Source organism: Lemur catta, chromosome 11, assembly GCF_020740605.2.
Source record: "Lemur catta isolate mLemCat1 chromosome 11, mLemCat1.pri, whole genome shotgun sequence".
Taxonomy (NCBI): Eukaryota; Metazoa; Chordata; class Mammalia; order Primates; family Lemuridae; genus Lemur; species Lemur catta.
This window is the reverse complement of record NC_059138.1, coordinates 28,306,642-28,324,006: the sequence shown is the minus strand read 5'-3', so window position 1 is coordinate 28,324,006 and position 17,365 is coordinate 28,306,642. Positions and strand designations below refer to the sequence as shown.

The window sequence follows — 17,365 nt, the reverse complement described above, 5'->3', positions numbered from 1 at the left end:
CAAATTCTGTAATATTTTACTTGGTAATTAGCTCTATTTTGACAATTACTAAATCCTTTTTATGTCCAGAGCAAATGTTCAACAGCCTCAACTTCTGGCCATTCATTAGCTAGTGTTTAGGGCCGAAAGGCTGATTTCTTTATGAATGAAGAAATGGTGCTCTGTCAATACATCAGACGATACATCTCTCAATCTATTTAAGTGATTCTCATAGTATTATGTATTACTATCACCAATAAGCTTTTATTGGGTGATGATCATGTGTTGGGCACTGAGTCAAATGCAGAGGACAGAAAGAAAGCTAAGACATGGTCTTTTACAATAAGCTTGAGATCTAGTTGGAAAGACAGTATCTTCATCAAGAGATAAATAAAAACAAATGGCAACATAAAGTCAGTATAAAATAAGTGGAGCAGATAATTGTGCTGTAGAAATTCAAAGGAACAAGAGGTTATTCTGGGTTTGGGCAGCTGGATATTGCAAGGCTGTGTCAGTAGGTAAAATGATACAATAGTTTTAATATGGGAGATTATTCACTAGAGATCAAATAAAAATTAAACTTGTAAAATTATCAAATTATGATTAACAAGAAAGTATCTTTGACCTATTTCTTATAAGAAAATCATCTAAAATGCATTGAAGGCTATTCACAGAAGGCATGCAACTTGACAACCAAGAAGGCTAAGAAATGGGTATAATAAGGGTAAATATTGGACAGAAAACCTTACCAATCCCTTGTACATACCATGACACAGCCTCACCTGAACTGCTTCATGCATTTCTTGTTATTTTATCTCCAGAAAGAGAGGGTCACTTTGGAAAAGGCTTGCAGACTTACTCATCATTGTATCCCCACCATTGTGTCTCTGTAACTGGCACATTACAGAAATGGACTTTTCCTCCCCCTAAAATTCAGTGTATACTAAATATGAGGTATCTTTTAAAATTTAAAAGACATAGGTAAAAATAAAAAGAACTTAGAAAGCACACAGCAATTTTACATGTCTCATTACTTTATAAAGTAGATGTATTAAAAATGTATATGAAAGGCTGGGTGCGGTGCCTGTAACACTTTGGGAGGCCAGGGTGGGAGGGATTGCTTGAGGCCAGGAGTTTGAGACCAGCCTGAGCAAGAGCAAGACCTTGTCTCAAAAAAAAAAAAAAAAAAAAAAAAAAAAAGTATGTGAAATTGAAAAAGGGTTTAATCTAAAAAAATATGTTAAAACAAATAAGAATGTTTGTGTCCCTAAATTTCTGAGGTTGATATAATGGTAAGAAATTATGTTTCAACTCTTCTAAAATACAAAGTATGTTATACTATAAAGAACATTAAACCTAAAATCAGAAGAGCTGTACTCAAATTTCATTCTGCCACCTACTACCTTTATAAAACTGGCCAAGTTACAAGCAGATCACCTCCCCAATGTGGGTGGGCGTCACCCAGTCTGTTAAGGGCTTGAATAGAGCCAACGGCAGAGCAAGGAGGAATCTGCATCTTTTGCTTCCTTCCTCTTGCTTGAGCTAAGACACCTCATCTTCTTTGGCCCTCAGACTGGGATGTACGTCATCAGCTCCCCTGGTTCTCAGGTCCTCGGGGTTGCACTGAATTACACCATTGGCTTTCCCGAGTCTCCAGCTTGCAGATAGCAGAGCATGGGACTTCTTAGCCTCCATAATCACAGAAGCCAATTACTAATAATGAATATTTCTCTGGAGAACCCTAATACCATGGGGGAAAAGTGGTGATTCTGATTTAAAAAAAAAATGCCTAAGGACATTACAAGTCCTAGAAAAAAAAAAAAACAAAAACCAACCAAACAAAAAACCCCCGCTATCTTCCTGACATGGGCAGATACAAAGTATACAGTTTACTGAATAAGCACTTCATTTTCAGGATTAAGGCAAATCTGCCAGGATCCTGGTGACCCATTAACTACTTAGAAGTCCTAGCTTCTGGAGAGATGCAACACACTAGTAAGTTTTTTCTTCAAGGTTACATTAAAATTATAATATCAAATGGTAAAAAAGGGAAGCCTACATTTTAATGAATTTAGAGTTATTGACCCTCATAGCACCCCATTCAAACAGCCATAAGGGTCTCCAGGAGTCTGGTTTAGAAAACAAACAAACGAATGAAAACAGATCTGCTGTAGACTACTTACTGTTTTCCAAGAGAGAACACCAAATGATCTCTGCTATCACTTCCATCCCCAAAATCCTTTAGTGCACTTGTTTTCAACTTTGGCCAAGATTAGAATCACCTGGGAAGCCTTCGCAACTCTTGATGCTTAGACCACGTTCTATAACAACTATATTAGAATCTCTGGGGGTAGGACCCAGGCATCAGTATTTTTAAAGCTCCCCAGATGAATCCAATTGCAGGCAAGGTTGAAAACCACTACTGGAATAGCGTTCCAATCCCAGCTGAATCACGTACAGGCTCCTTAGCTTGGCATTTGAGTCCTGCCACACCTGATCCCACCTTCAGCCCCATCTATGTTTTCAGCCTCATTTCCTACACTCCCAGTGCACTGGCCTAACCAGTCTTTGTGTCCATGCACTGTTTGCCTGCCAAGGATGCAGATCCCTGCATTTATCTCCATTTATTACACCTCTGCTTATTCATATTACATTTTTCAAACTCAAATGGTAGAACTTCCATGAAACTTTCCCTGATCCACTGGTGTGGTGGGTTTAAATATGCCCACAAATTCTTTGATACTACTCACACAAAATGTAGAGTCTAATTCCCTTCCCTTCCTTTAAACATGGTCTAGCTTTACTGAATTTATTCTAATGAGCAGAATGTGGCAGAAGTGACTTTGAAGTAAGACTAGGTTAGAAAAGGCCACACAGCTTCCACCTGGCACTCCCTCTCTCACGACACAGGCCCAGCTGGAGAGACGAGGTTGAAGAGGCCACGAAAAGGGTGACATGCCAGAGGAACCCCAGCTGTTCCAGCCTGGCAGCCCTTCGAGTCAGCATCAACTGCCCACATGCAAACAAATGCGCCTTCAGGTGATTCCAGCCCTTTAAGACACCCATCTGAGACCTCAGACATCATGAAGCAGAGACAAACTGTCCCTGCTGTCCCCTGTCCCAATTCCTGAACCGCAGTACAATAAGTAGGCATTGAACACCATCAAGTCTTGGGATAACTGTTACACTGCCATAATAACTGAAACTCTCACATTTTTAGCTCATTTTATCTCTGCCTTGCATATGGTACTCAACATGTTCTTTCACTATTATTACTAAAGATGTTGTATCTCCCATCCTAGATCAGTAGGGCTTTGATGGCAGAACCCATGGTCTATTGATTTTTTATCTTCCACAATGCTTTGCCCTACAATGTGCTCAAAATTTGAGTGAACTGGTAACTTCCAGAATAGACAAGAATTACCCTGTGAAGGCATCATTCTACTTTTGTCTGGTTCCAAATTCCTGGTTATAATTGTCAATTGTATTCACCTGCTTTAATTAAATTAAAGTCCTTGTATTACATTGAGACAATACAATGACAACAAAAGGAAATGTTGAGACTGAATGTACAAGACTGACCGATAATGGCATATAAGTAATAAAATACAATTATGTACATGTAAGTTCAAATAATATGCATTATGGACCAGGCATTAACTTTTCTAATCTTTGCTTTCTCAGGAACTGATGAAATTTGCTGTTCTGTGGCTAAGGGGAATGTTTCTGACCTTGTCTGGTTTGCAACCTCTTCTTTTCTTGGTGTGTATAGGTATGTCTGCACATGGTGTCCACGTCCAACTTTGCCGGTGCTGGAATGTTAGTTCTTTGTAAGGTTTTTTTGTCAATGCAAAGAGTTATTTGTTTTAAAAGGCAGTGTGAATGGTAGGAAGAGACTAGATTGCCTAGGTTAAAATCTGGGCTTGAAGTTACGCACGGCTGGTCAGCCTTGGGCAATTACCGTTACATCTATGATAGTCAAGCTCCTTAACTGTAAGAAGGGAGGAGAATTCCTATGTCACAGGATTATTAGGAGAAATAAATGAGATTAAATATGTGCAGTGAAAAGGCAGTAACTGGCACATTGTAGGCATTCAAAATCATTAGGTATCTTATCATTTCCCTTCAACAGTCAAGGAAAGTTTAGGTTTAGAATTTTTGTCAACTTTAGGTACAAGAAAGTTTGCTTTTCTCCAACATGCTGTAAAAAATAGACTATAGCTGTGACTTGGAAAAATCTTTGGTTGGTCTTTTTCCGTTTCTCTTTCTCTTTTATACCACCTCTTTTTCTTTCTTTCTCCCTGATATGCTTGTCTTATTCTAAGCTGAACTAAGACAAAGCATTATTTCAGCCCCTAATAAGTTGCCATGAAGAGAGACATTTCGAGGCAGGTGTAATCCAAAAAATGCAACCCTACTGAGCTGAGCAGATATCTTCTGGCTCTGTGTTACCTCCTACATTGCAATTCTAAGCATTTCCCTGGCTGTAGTTTTTAGAGCAGAGATTAGCTATTTAACAATTTTATTATTACTATGAATAGATAACAAATCAATTTTTAAAAATGTGCAGGCAGGCCCAAGAGATCAGTACCAGCTCCTCCCTAAATCTTTTTTTTCACTTAGAGACACCATATCTGCCTACCTATCTTCCTCTCCTCATCATTGATTTGCAAAATCTGGTGTAGTGTTACAGTGAAATACTGAAATACCTCTCAAATCTTCCCTTTTTTCTTAACCCTCCTACCACTAACATAATAAATTCTAAATCAGTACATCTGAAACTTTAATATGAATTTGAATCACCAGATGAACTTATTAAAATGCAGAGTCTGACTCAGTAGGTCTGGGTGTGGCCTAAGAATCTACATTTCTAACAAGTTCCTGGGTGATTTCAATGATGATATTGGTCTATGACCACATTTTGGGTTACTAAGATCTAGGTTATAGAGATAACCTCTTTCCTGGGCTTCCCATGTCCACTCTTGCCTGTATCATCCTTGACAGTAACACCAAAGCAAGAAATTTAAAATACAAGCTTGATCACACCTCTTTCCTATCTCCACTCCCAGGTCCACCCATACTACCATTCTTCCAATGGACCCCTACACTTGTCAGGATGAAGCCCAAACTCCTTAGCATGGCATGAAAGACTGCATTCCTACTTGCCTGTGTAGCCATATTACTCTCTACTCCTTCATTCAACATATATTTGATGAATGCTATGACAGATCCTGCACTCAATTCCTAAGGGCCAGCCACAGCCAAGAGCTTGCAATGCCCTCAGCACATTTTTCTTGCTTCTAAAACTTTTCAGGTGTTGCTTTCTCTGTTTTCAACGTGACCATTCCTCCCCTGCTGCCCTGTCCCCAACTTTCCTAGTTAGAACCTCCTCATCATTTAGGACCAAACATGAGGATAACCTCTTTTGGAAGACCCCCCCCCACCTGCATTCAAATGTGCCTTCTGTATGCAATCTATCCATAACTTCTCCTTTGCACAGTGTCTGGGATGGAATAGAAGCTCAGAAACCACTTGAATGAATAAATAGGACTTATAGCACTGTATTGCAATGGGCTGTTTATTTATTTCTCCATATTAAATTTCTTGACAGCAGGAACCATTATTTATTCATTTTTTATCTTTAGTGGTGCCAAGGCAATTCATTAATATGTATTGAACACATGAATGAATGAATGAATGCATAAAAGAATGAATTAAAAGGTGATGAAAAATTATAGATATCAGCAAAGTTATGTATGAATTAAAATGTTATAGCAGGAGAAATTAATGAATGCCAAGACTCAGACATGAGCTGGAGAAAAGCAGAAAAGATAGGTGTTCAGGTTTCTAGGTTTCTAGGGGCATAAGAAAAGACTGCTTTAGGTAAAATTTCTTGATATTTAGGTTTTGTAGACGTTGGATGCAAGTTTGATCATATTAGAACAAACACTATTGAACAAAGCAAAGAGAAACTACAGTTAAAAATTCAGCCAAAATCAGTTTTCGCAACTACCCAGATATTCTGGTCACTCTTAAAAAATTCTCCAGTTCTTAATTACTCAGTAGAGTGGCTAACCAAATATGTTATCATTTAGGGCATATGTCAAAAGGAGGACCAAGGAGAAATTTGAGCATGTCTTTTATAGAGCCACAATTATACCCATATGTTCATAAGAAGTAGAATTGTAGTATAAGATAATCAATGTACCCTCAGATATTTGCACTTTCCTCTACTTCTTGACATATTATGTATTGAGAATTTTCATGGGCACAGTTTTCTACATTGTAGAACAGATTTTTTGGTATTCACCAGACATACATGACATAATAAACAAGAAACACACACACAACAGACTAGCCCCTGCTTTATTGGTGGTTTGAATTGACAACACACCTGGCAAAACAAAGAAAGCCGTAAGTGCTGTGATGGAGTTAAAGGCACACATCAGTGGAGCACAGATAAGGACATCTCATTCGATGAGGCACCAGGAAACGACGCTTCTGCAGTCCTACAACAAAATGAAATAAAAGAAAGCAACTAAAAACAAAATAAACAAATATACCAACCAATCAAACAAGAAACTCAAAAGTTGTTTTAAAAAATCCTCAAAGTTATCAAACAAGATAGAGGATTATTTGAAAAAATTTGAGGAAAATTTTTGGATTTAGCTTTCCCTTACTTCCTCTGTCCTCTTTACCTTTCTTGTATTTTTTTCTCTTATCCTCTCATATTCTCTCTTCCCTCTTTACTCCTCCTCTCCACCCCCCAGTCTATAATTCCCACAAGTAACTAATTTGAGGCGTGCGGTGTGGGTGAAGGTGGGTTAAATCCCATCCAGAGCATGGGGTATGTGACAGGCAAACCTCAGGCTCCAAGTCCCTGGGAGCCTGATGGGGACATGAATTCTGACCTGGTGCTGGCAGCCAGCAGGTGCCAGCCTTTCCCTTTGCAGCTCAGATTCAGGGTCCTGGTACTTGACAGATAATCAGGTCTTGTGTTGGACAGGGATCACCCAGGGTGGCAAAGACAGGCAGGTCTAGGAGGACTCCACCCCACCAATTGCCAGGATCCAGGCACTGAACCACCATCTGGGCCCTCTGTGTAAGCAGATCAGAAGAGTCTGCACCTTCCTAGTTCATCCACTGAGCTTCTATTTTTATACATTTACATGTTTACATTATATGTTATAAAAGTTTTATAAATTTTAGTATTTTAAGTGTGTTAAGTCTTTAGTTTCAGGGATCAAAAACAATAAAATGGATTCTGAATTTAAAAAATAATAAAGTAGCATCACCTAAATAAAGACCAGATGACATTGCCGTGTGGTTCTACTATGGAACCCCCCTGAGAGTAACCTTGTATACCGGACTTTCGCAGGTCATCCATCATGACGGAGAGGGTTTATAGGTTCGTTCTTCTCTCTGAACTCATTTACAGCAGAGTCGAACAAAGGGTAAATAAAATGCTGTCTGGAACAAGAGAAATAGAAACAGAAACTATTGTAGAATTTTTATATCGTAGAATGTCATAAGGGAGATATTTCATTTCCAGTTTCTCTTATAACTGGGGATTGTTAGTGTAAGGACTATTCTTTGGAAAGCTTTTTTTCTTTTCACATAGAATTTTTATAGAATATGAATAATAGTTCAATCCATAAAATAAAGCTGAACCTCCAAGACAGAATATTTAGGGTGAGAAGAGTTGCCTCGGATATAAGCATGGGAAATATTAAATACACTGAGGTGGGCTCTGATGAGGAACTGGTGAACTTCAGCAGTGTGAGTAGTCAGGGAGGTAGGAAAAAACCAGAAATTGGTGCCATGAAAATCAGGGAGAAGCAAGTTTGAAGAAAAATGAACATAGCAAATAGCTTCAAATTCTATATTTTCAAAACATTAACTCATGAAATTACCTCTTAAAGTTCACTGCTTGGCATTCAAGGATTGTCTACACAAGAATGACTCTTCAAGATTTAAAAATCTTTGAAGTTTGAGCTTTTATTTACAAAGATCATAGTAAAATAGAAATAAAGAAACGGTCAGGGCTAATAGCCTAACCCGTGTGAGTTTGCCTCTTGTTAATACAGCATGATTGTAATATTTAGTCCAGTCCTTCCTCTTGTTAAAGTTTTTGTTTGTTTGTTTTTTGAGACAGGGTCTTGCTATGTTGCCCAGGCTGAAGTGCAGTGGCTATTCACTGGTGAGGTCATAAGATAATACAGCCTCAAACTCCTTGGCTCAAAGAATCCTCCTGTCTCAGCCTCCAAAGTAGCGGGGACCAGAGGTGCATGCCACTGTGTCCAGCCAAAGTTTCTTTTTAATCTCCTCCAAACAAAGAATCTCTTCAGTGCCCTCTGAGTCTCAAGACTCAAAAGCAGTCTGGGGAGGAAACATCAACTTATGAAGAGTGGGCAAGAAGAACCAATAGCACTTCTTTTCCCTTTGGTTCTGTTCCTTTTTCTCCACTCACAATCACTCTCCCATGAAACCCTGAGGCTCTCTGATGGTATTTACCATGTTGCCTTATGTTAAGAAAGATTGTTTTTTAAGCTTTGCTTTTGGTCAATTTTCTTTTTTAAATCTCTCGGGTGATTTTTTTTTTTTCTGAGCAGCTAATTTAATCATTTTAGTATTGCCTGACTCCATCCATCCTGAGAAAAGTCAATTCAATCTAGCTGGTTGGTTGGAAAGAAAAGAGAAAGAAAGAAAAGAAGGAAGGAAAGAAGGAAGGGAGGAAGGAAGGAAGGAAGGGAGGGAGGGAGGGAGGAAGGAAGGAAGGAAGGAAGGAAGGAAGGAAGGAAGGAAGGAAGGAAGGAAGGAAGGAAGGAAGGAAAGAGAAGGGAAAGGAAAAGAAAGGAAAGGGAAGTGCCCACCCTTTGTGACTGAATTGATTATCCTTCTTCTGTTGATAATATAGGCAAGACAGGCTTACTAGTTACGAAAGATAATCTGTGGACTCAGGGTGTGTCTGCACCCCCACCCCATCCCCAGCACCCGCCATAGTCAACACACTGATCTTCTTTGATTCTTGCTCCCAATGATCAGCACCACAAATGGCAATCAATCCCCCTGCTGCTAAGGCATTGCTTTATGTTTCTCTCAGTAATGCTCAGGTATTAGATTAATTGGAAGTGAATTTATCCTAATGGCTTATTATCTCTGCAGGCAACATTTTTCTTGACAAAGTGCTTAACCTGAACACAATTCTGCTAGCCACACCACATGGCTCAACCACTGAGTCAACTCATTTACATATAATGATATAAGTGAATCTCTGCACACATTGAGTTTCCATTATCACTACGAAGAGAATTAGTGACAGCTTTCATCGCAGCATGTGCCGACCAGTGTAATCGCTACCTGTGGTACTGGATGATGTTTTTTAAATCTCAAAAAAGGAAACCAAATGACTTTTAAACTTTCCATTTTAGATTCACACATACCATATATCATTATTCAAAATGAACAAGGTCTATATTTTGTTTCATGGGAACTTCAATTACCATGTGTTTACTTGTATAAGTCCCTATAGCTAGCTACATTTTCTGTTAGATAAAGTGTTATTCCTTTAAGCAATGTACTTTATTCTAACTATTTTAGTTGTAAATTTTGGAAAATAAGTTTAACATTGTCTATATTCCTAAATAAGAGTTAATATAGCCATCATTTAGAAAAACCACTATAAACACCAGGCAAACATGGCTTATTGACTTCCCTGAGACTATTGCTACCTACACTAATTGGCCTTCATCTGATGTGCTTTTTATTAGGTGTGATTTTTCACTACATTTCTGCACTTTTACTTATCAGATTGCCATCAGCCCCTACTTTTCATTGTCATGTGCCTGCCCGCATGAGGCCTTTTCTCCTCTTTCTATTTTGCTACCTCAAGTCAATCATGAATTTAGATTGCCAATCTTAATAGGATTGTGTGCAGTAAATGTAAATAGAAACTGAGTAAGAAACTGATTTTTACAAAACATCACAAGCTTTGCTGCATAGACAGTGTCTTATTGAAGCTGGTTGCTCCGAGGCCTTTTGCTTCCCTCCTGTGCCATGTGTCCTGGCTAGGGGCAGAGGGCAACTGTGAGGATAAGTAACCCTGAATAAATGAATTACTCTCAGAGTCTGGTGTCTGACAAGACTGGGAATGTTTCCGAGTCTCAAGTGCCACTTAAGAAGCATTGAAATAGAATAAGGTCCGTGTATGGGGGTGGGGCAGAATTAGTAAGGCACTGTCAACCTTTGATAGTGGCTAAAGAAAAATCACACCATGATTTATGTGAGTTTAATTACTATTATGCAAAAGTGGCTCAATTCTTGTCACACATAGGATTTTCTGTGGTAATCAGATGCTCCCTGGAAATCGTATGTCTGAGGGCAAGAGAGAGAAAGAGAGGGAGAGAGGGAGAGAGAGAGAAAGAGAGAGAAGGAGAGAGGGAGACATAACAATGCTGTCAGTGAAAATTGCAAGACATGCATTCTCAATGGGAGTGAAAATTAGCTCTCAGGAGGAGGTGAAAAATCTTATTATTTCTATGTATAAAGTACAGATCTACATACAGTCTGTAAACATATACACAGTATATCTGTGGCATTAAAATTTCATAGAAGACAGTATTAGGAAAAATGTTTAAATGGACTCAGGGGGAGATATAAAATATGAGACCTTGCAGTGAAGGATGTGGTGCTGGTGGACGTGGCCGAGAGAAGCCGGGTATAGGCAGGCACCATATCTGCATGTTTACCAAATGGCCCTGTCTCCTCTCTAGCTTCCTTTCTCTCAGTCACCTGCACGCATCCTTTGCTCCAGCTGAGCCACCTGTATTTCTCCAGGGTGGCATTCTGTTTCTTGATGCTGAGCCTTTGCACAGCATTGTCCTCTGACCTGGGATTCTCTTCTCCATCTTTCTTACCCGCTAACTTATCCATCTCAAAATCCAACTTGAGCCTTATCTCACACTAAAAGCTTTCTAGAGATGTGCAAAAAAAATAGCAATAAAAACAAAAAAACCAAACAAGCAAAACTAAAGGAAGAAGTTGATAACATGGATGTTGTATCATTTAAGGATGCTGACTTTGAGCAAAGACCTGACTGAAGTGAGGAAGACAGCTATATGAATAGTCATAGGATAAACGTTCCAGGTAGAAACAAATACCCTGAAATCAAAGCAGGTTTGTCAGGCTTACGAGGAAGCTCAGTCTAACTGAAGCCAGCAACCCAGAAGTCAAGTCACAGGAAATTAGGTTGGAGAGGTATTAAAGGATCATATTCTATAGGTGATTGTAGTGTTAAGTATTTTCTACCAAGTGTGGTAGAAAATTATTGGAATATTGACAGCAGAGTGTACCATGAGCTCATTTATGGATTGAAAGGCTCCCATTGACTGACGTACGGAGAATTGATTGTAGAGGTACAAACATCAAAGCAGGGAGGCCAGTTAGGGGGCTAGTGAAATAATGTAGTGAAAATGGTGGTCACTTGAACTAGCATGCTAGCAACTAAGTGGGGGAGAAATTGCCTAGAATTCTATGCCACCCTCCATTCACTGGACACATGGAAAACCACACCCCAAATTCCAAGACTCAGTTCAAATACCCAAACTACTAGAAACCTTGTCCAACTACCCCAGGTTGGTTAGTGTCTTCTCTCTCAGGACGGTCATAGCTCTTTGTATATTCTTCCATTACTGCACTTTCCTCATTCAATTGTGGTAATATTTACATATCTGTACATAAAACGCTATCAGCTCCTTGACCGCAGATTGTATTTTAATCATCATGGCATCCATAAGACCTAAGACAGTATGAGCTATACAGTAGTAATAGCTGACATCAACAAACTTTAACATTTTATAAATGTTATTTCATTTGATGCAACAAGGTGATGAATGAGACAGGTACTATTACCTCATCTTCAAATGAGAAAACCAAGGCACCAAGAAGTTAAGTGACTTGTCTGAGTCCATACAACTAGCTAGAAAGTGGCTGCAGGAGTCCTCAATCCCATCTTTCTAAAGACAGGAACCTCACTTTTAACCATCTGGTAACTCTGCCATAATATTAATAAATGTTTTGTTCCTGAACCTAGGAGAGAGAGCGCGATTTAGAGCAAGATTAAAATTAGCTTGGGTAGAACTAACAGTAATGACATAAACATCTTGTTCAGGTCCTAGTGACACAACCAGTGTCTCTATGCTGTTGTTTGTCTGGTATAAGAGGCACTGGTTTGGGTTAAAATGCTCTGAGGTTGGGGATCACAGGAGTACACTTCTGAGGTGTCCCAAGAGCACAGCAGTGGGTAGGTGGCCTCAGTAGGCCTTTGTGATGCCTCAGAGCATATAAGGCTGTTGACTATTTTTAACAAAAATTTGCCATCCTTCATCTATTGCTGAAACTGCTACAAAACTACTACAGTTTAATAAAAAAAATCTGGCTTATTTTCCTAGTTATAGTGACAAATCTGTACTCCTCCAGTCATCAAGTGTCCTTTGAAATGATCATTTGTGCTTTTAATAACTAACTAAATAAGAGCAAAGCACAAAGCCCAACTAATTATTAGATATTGCCACCTGAAACCACTGTTGGAACAAGGCAAGGTGTAAATGAATAAACAAGTAATCAACTAAACCCACAACTTTGGCTGAACTATCACAATGTGCTGACTAAGCTTAGCAACCATCAATGTGAAATCACTGTCCCAGGCCAAACACATGGGAAGAACCCCCACTCCCACACTGGCTCAATCAAGAGAAGCACAATGATTTTCTAAGCAGATGGTCTTTCTTTCCTTGGGCTGACAGAATAGAGTTAAAATTATGTAGCATAATGTTTACCTTCATCGCTTTCTACTGTGAAAAACATGAGTGTTTCTTGTTGCCATCCCTTCGTCCTTTTCCTTTGCTGACATTGGATGTTGGGCTTCTATAGACAACAGTGCAGAAGAGGTGCATTGTGTTTCTCTTTTGGCTCATACCATCTTACACAGACAGTCTTGTTCTCTTCACCTCCCTCTCTGCCACCCACTCCTCACTTGTGATTTCAAAAAACCTGGTGGCTAATCAAGCCTTATTGAATTATTCCCAACCACTGAGCAAACTTTAAAAATACATAGCAAGGAGGCTGTGCTTTTAGGTCCTCGGAATCACTGGACTCATGTTTCCAGTCTTTGCCATCCTTTCCACACACACTAACGACATCCCTGGCTTTAAAGAGAATGCTGTATTTGCAGATCCCAGAGGTAGAAGTTCGCTGAGTTATTCTGAAAATGAAGAAAAGCACCCTTGCCAAGGCCAATGTGTCACAGCTTTTTATAGCATTGCTTTTTGACAAGTGAGATCTTGTGGGATCTCATATTTGCAACTTGTAACTTCTTTTTTCTAATGATCAGGCTATTTTTGGCCAGTAAGACAAAAAAAAAAAAAAAAAAAGAGAACAGAGCCTGAGCAGGAAATGTACCCACTCACAGAGGGAGCCAGCAGGTATGCTGGGAAGTTGGTGAAAGATGTAGCCTCAGCTCCACCAGCCTCTCCTTTTAAAAGGTGTCCTCCTTCTTCTTTCCCATCCCAGAGGAATCTCCTTCCCAATCCCTAGGCTTTCTCCAGTCTCCCTAATGAAGCCTCTTTACAGCGTCAACAGAAAATGTGACAGTGTGGTATATTGGAAACAGCACTCCATGTACAAATAGCTGAATCCTGATTCCAACTTCACCATTTACTAGCAGTTTGATTTAAGGCAAGTGGTTCATCTCTGACCCCCGGTATCCTGATCAATAAAATGGGGATCTCTTCCCAGTCCACCCACAAACTTATTTTTAGGGTCAAGTAAGAAGACGTATGGGTGTGTTCTTTAAAATGTAAGTATCATACAAGTATAAGGCATGATCAATTTCTATTTGATTATCTTGCACATGATGCTCATGAATCCAGAATGATTGCTAAACGAAGGCGTCTCACTTGACAATATTTCATTCTGAGAGAGATTTGCAATTTCACTAGAATAAATCTGACAAATTTGGAAAGGGAAATCTAACTGCTTAAGTCATTCTTTTTGCAGTCAGTGAATAACCAAATTTGATCATTAAAATCAATTATTAGATACTACAAGGCTGGTGCACTGCCCATAACCTCCAACTATAGACCATTATGATCATCCCAATGGGGATGAACTGGAGCCACTTAGGTTCTATTACCAAGTGGTTCCAGCCCATTAGGGTTTCCATCACTTACCAGAAAGTTGGAAAGTAAAGCAAGACAATAAATTACATCTCCGAGATCTGCTTGAAATAGGGGCAGATGTGTAACTTATCTGCCAATCAGATGAAACCACAGTGAGTTTTGGATATAGACGTGCCGAGGGAACATACATGTAACTTGTGGCAAGCACAGTGGCTTTCCAGGGTCAGCCACGCCCAGTGCCAGCATCCAGTAATTTGATGTGCCTGAGTTTGAACCTGGAAATGACTGAGAAAGCACTGCAGTTGATGGAGTCTCCCTAGATATAACTAGAGTGTATTCTCTTCCACTAGGGATAATGGAAAATAAGAGATACTACAACAAGCAATGAAAAAAGTTAATTGTATTTTTGCTTGACAAACCTTGTGACTATAAAAATCCGTGACATCATTTGTCTTGAAGATGGGTCCATATCAACACATATATATTGATCTCATTCTTTTAGCTGGATATATCACGTATATAGCACTTGCTTTCTACTTAGGCACCTCCATTTATCATTGAAAACTTGGAAAGAATCATTTTAGTAGCTGCACAAGATTTCACTGTATGTATACACCATGATTTATGGATCCACAGCTCCGTTTTTACACATTTCTGTAACACATTTTCGCTATACTAAAAACTCTATACTAAAAATACTCTGGCATTTTGAATTATTTCCTGCAAAATCCTCATAATCAAGTTTTATGTTAATACTTTTGATCATTTCCATATTCTATATTTCAATTTCTTTTAAAAAAAACTTTCTGAAGAATATTCCTTACACTTAATGGTGCTCAGTTATAAGTGAAACTAGGAATGTTGTACTTTATAGCATTCTAGAACGTGAGAATTTTATAATAGTTTTTATTTATATTTATAATTCTCCAGAAAACATTTTATTTACCATTTGTTCAACTGTGCTGTAAATGAATTCAGAGAGAAAAGAGAACTGGCTGCCAGGGCCAGGTCAGGATTCCCTCCTCGTGGGCCAGAGACCACAGTTCAGCTCTTGCTTCTGGGCCTGCCCCTTACCCACCCCACCCTTCTGACACTATCCAAATCCAGATTAGTGAGTATGGAAATTAGACACTGGAGGACAGGAAAGGTCTGCAGGGGAGGGAGGGAGGGAAGGAGAGGAGGATTGAGGAGGGAAGAGAGAAGATACAGGCGCAAGAGAGAACATAGAAGGGTAAGGAGGTAGGAGAGAGGAGAAAAGGGGAGAAGTTAAAAATAAGTTGCATCCAAATATTGTCCTAGGACTTCTTTAATTAATCCTATCTCTTATTTGATAATTTCAAGGAGTGTTTTTTTTAATAACTTTTGGGTTTTTTGTTTGATTGGTTGATTAGCTTCATTTTTGCTTGCTGTTTTGATTTCCATTTTTAAATTCTAAGGGTTGTTTTATTTCCTTTTCTTGCAAGGACTGCAATCTCTCTACCAATAGCAAACTGTAGATTTTCTTTCAGATAAAGCATTTCTGCTTGCCTGCACCTTCTTCAGTCTCCCTGCAGGCAGGTGGGGTGGCCATGTAGCGCCGCTGTGCTCATTTCCACGCTGTCATGTTCATAATCCACTCATGTGGCAAGTGTCTCATATAGACAATATAGAAGCCCTGTGGCCTAGCAGCTTTGCAGGTCCTAGTACAGGTGCTGACTGGCTCTCAGGGAAGAGCAATGGCCTAGACTTGTACAATGAGCCTTGGTTTCTCTTTTGGCATATATTGAAAAATGAAGTCAATGTGCTTTTTGAAGTCAAGTTATAAATGGTTCAGAATTGGGGTTGCTTAAATAATGAAATATTTTTTATCACTTCAAAATAAGAATATTGATGTTTTACTTTAAAATAGCATGAAATGCTAAAAAAAAAAGGAATCAGCAGATGGAGGCCTTTTATCCCAGGAGCAGCACTAGCACTAGGTTGGGGAGTGAGGGTCTCTGTGTGGTGGGGAGGGAGTGGACAAAAGAAGAAAGGATGAAGACCCTTCCTTTTTTACCCTGCTACCCTAAGAATTCCAGATTTTGGCACTTCCTTCAAAATCAGGACCTGCTGACTCAAGGAAATGGATTCATGAGCCATTCTTGGGACATTTACTCCTTCATAGCACAGATAAAAGTCTATATAAACCTTCTTCATACCCTAAAGGAGAAAATGCTGCCAATTTTTTTTATGTGATATCTCTAATTAGGTAATTTTTAAAAATGCCAAGGTGCTCTATTTTATTTTATTATGGTCCAATACAACTTTAATGTCTAATAAACAGTAATACCATGAAGAAAGAAATGGGTGCTTTCTTTGTCAATAAAATATTAAGGATCTTGAATTATGTAAGACTTAGGACATACAAAAGATTAAATGTTCAAAAGAAACTCTAGCTCTTAAAGTACCAAAGGAGGAAAATATTTATTGATTTAGGTCATAAAGTTATGTTATAAAAGTTATAAAATTGGTAAAATACACTTTTCCATTGGTTGGTGTGGCTTGTAATTGAGACTTTTTCTATTCTGATATAAAACGCTGAATCCTACAGTTACTCCTTGAATATGCTGTTTCTAACCCTTGCTTAGCCATTCAGAGTTTTGACAACTATTTTGGAAGCATTACATCTCCCAACAATCAGGGTGGCCTAACAGCTTGCACCGTGCACTCCCAATCTGCTGCTTTTTGCATTTGTAAAAAATTTGATTCTTCACTCCTCAAGTATGAAATCTTTATTTTCATCAATGGTCTTTTTTCATAATATTTCTCTACAAATTTTCTGCAGTGTTTGTGACTAATAATAGCCTCCTTTTTAAAAAAAAAAAAAACACAACAAAAAAAACCTCTTTGCTTTCTGGTTTTTCACAACACCACATTATCCTAAAATTCCTCTCTTCTTTCTCTCTCTCTCTCTTTTTTATTATGCCACACATTTTAGAATTGCAGCTCCAGGGAGTGAAAAAAACATTGGGTAGGATGTCAAAAGATCTGCTGTCAAATCCCAGTTTTATTGCTTACAAGCTGTGTGACCTCAGGGAGGTCACTACTTAACCTTTGAGCTGTCCTTTCTCTACTCATGCATAACATGGAGATAACTGTAATTGCTTTACCAAATTTTTAAAGGAGTAATATCAGTTAGAGTATGTTGTAAATCACAAAGTGATTTTGAATGTCAGGTTATTATCTGAGGA

General features: G+C 38.8%; 1 long non-coding RNA gene across 1 annotated transcript in view; it reads right to left on the bottom strand.

Annotated features, from left to right (window-relative positions):
• Positions 1-6,349: 6,349 nt before the first annotated feature.
• LOC123647226 overlaps positions 6,350-17,365 on the bottom strand; it is a 48,705-nt gene continuing 37,689 nt past the window's right edge. Inside the window, exons 2-3 of the long non-coding RNA XR_006738170.1 lie at positions 7,275-7,449; positions 6,350-6,488 (exon numbers count right to left, since the gene is read on the bottom strand). This is a non-coding gene — a long non-coding RNA (uncharacterized LOC123647226). The remainder of the gene's footprint in view (positions 6,489-7,274; positions 7,450-17,365) is intronic.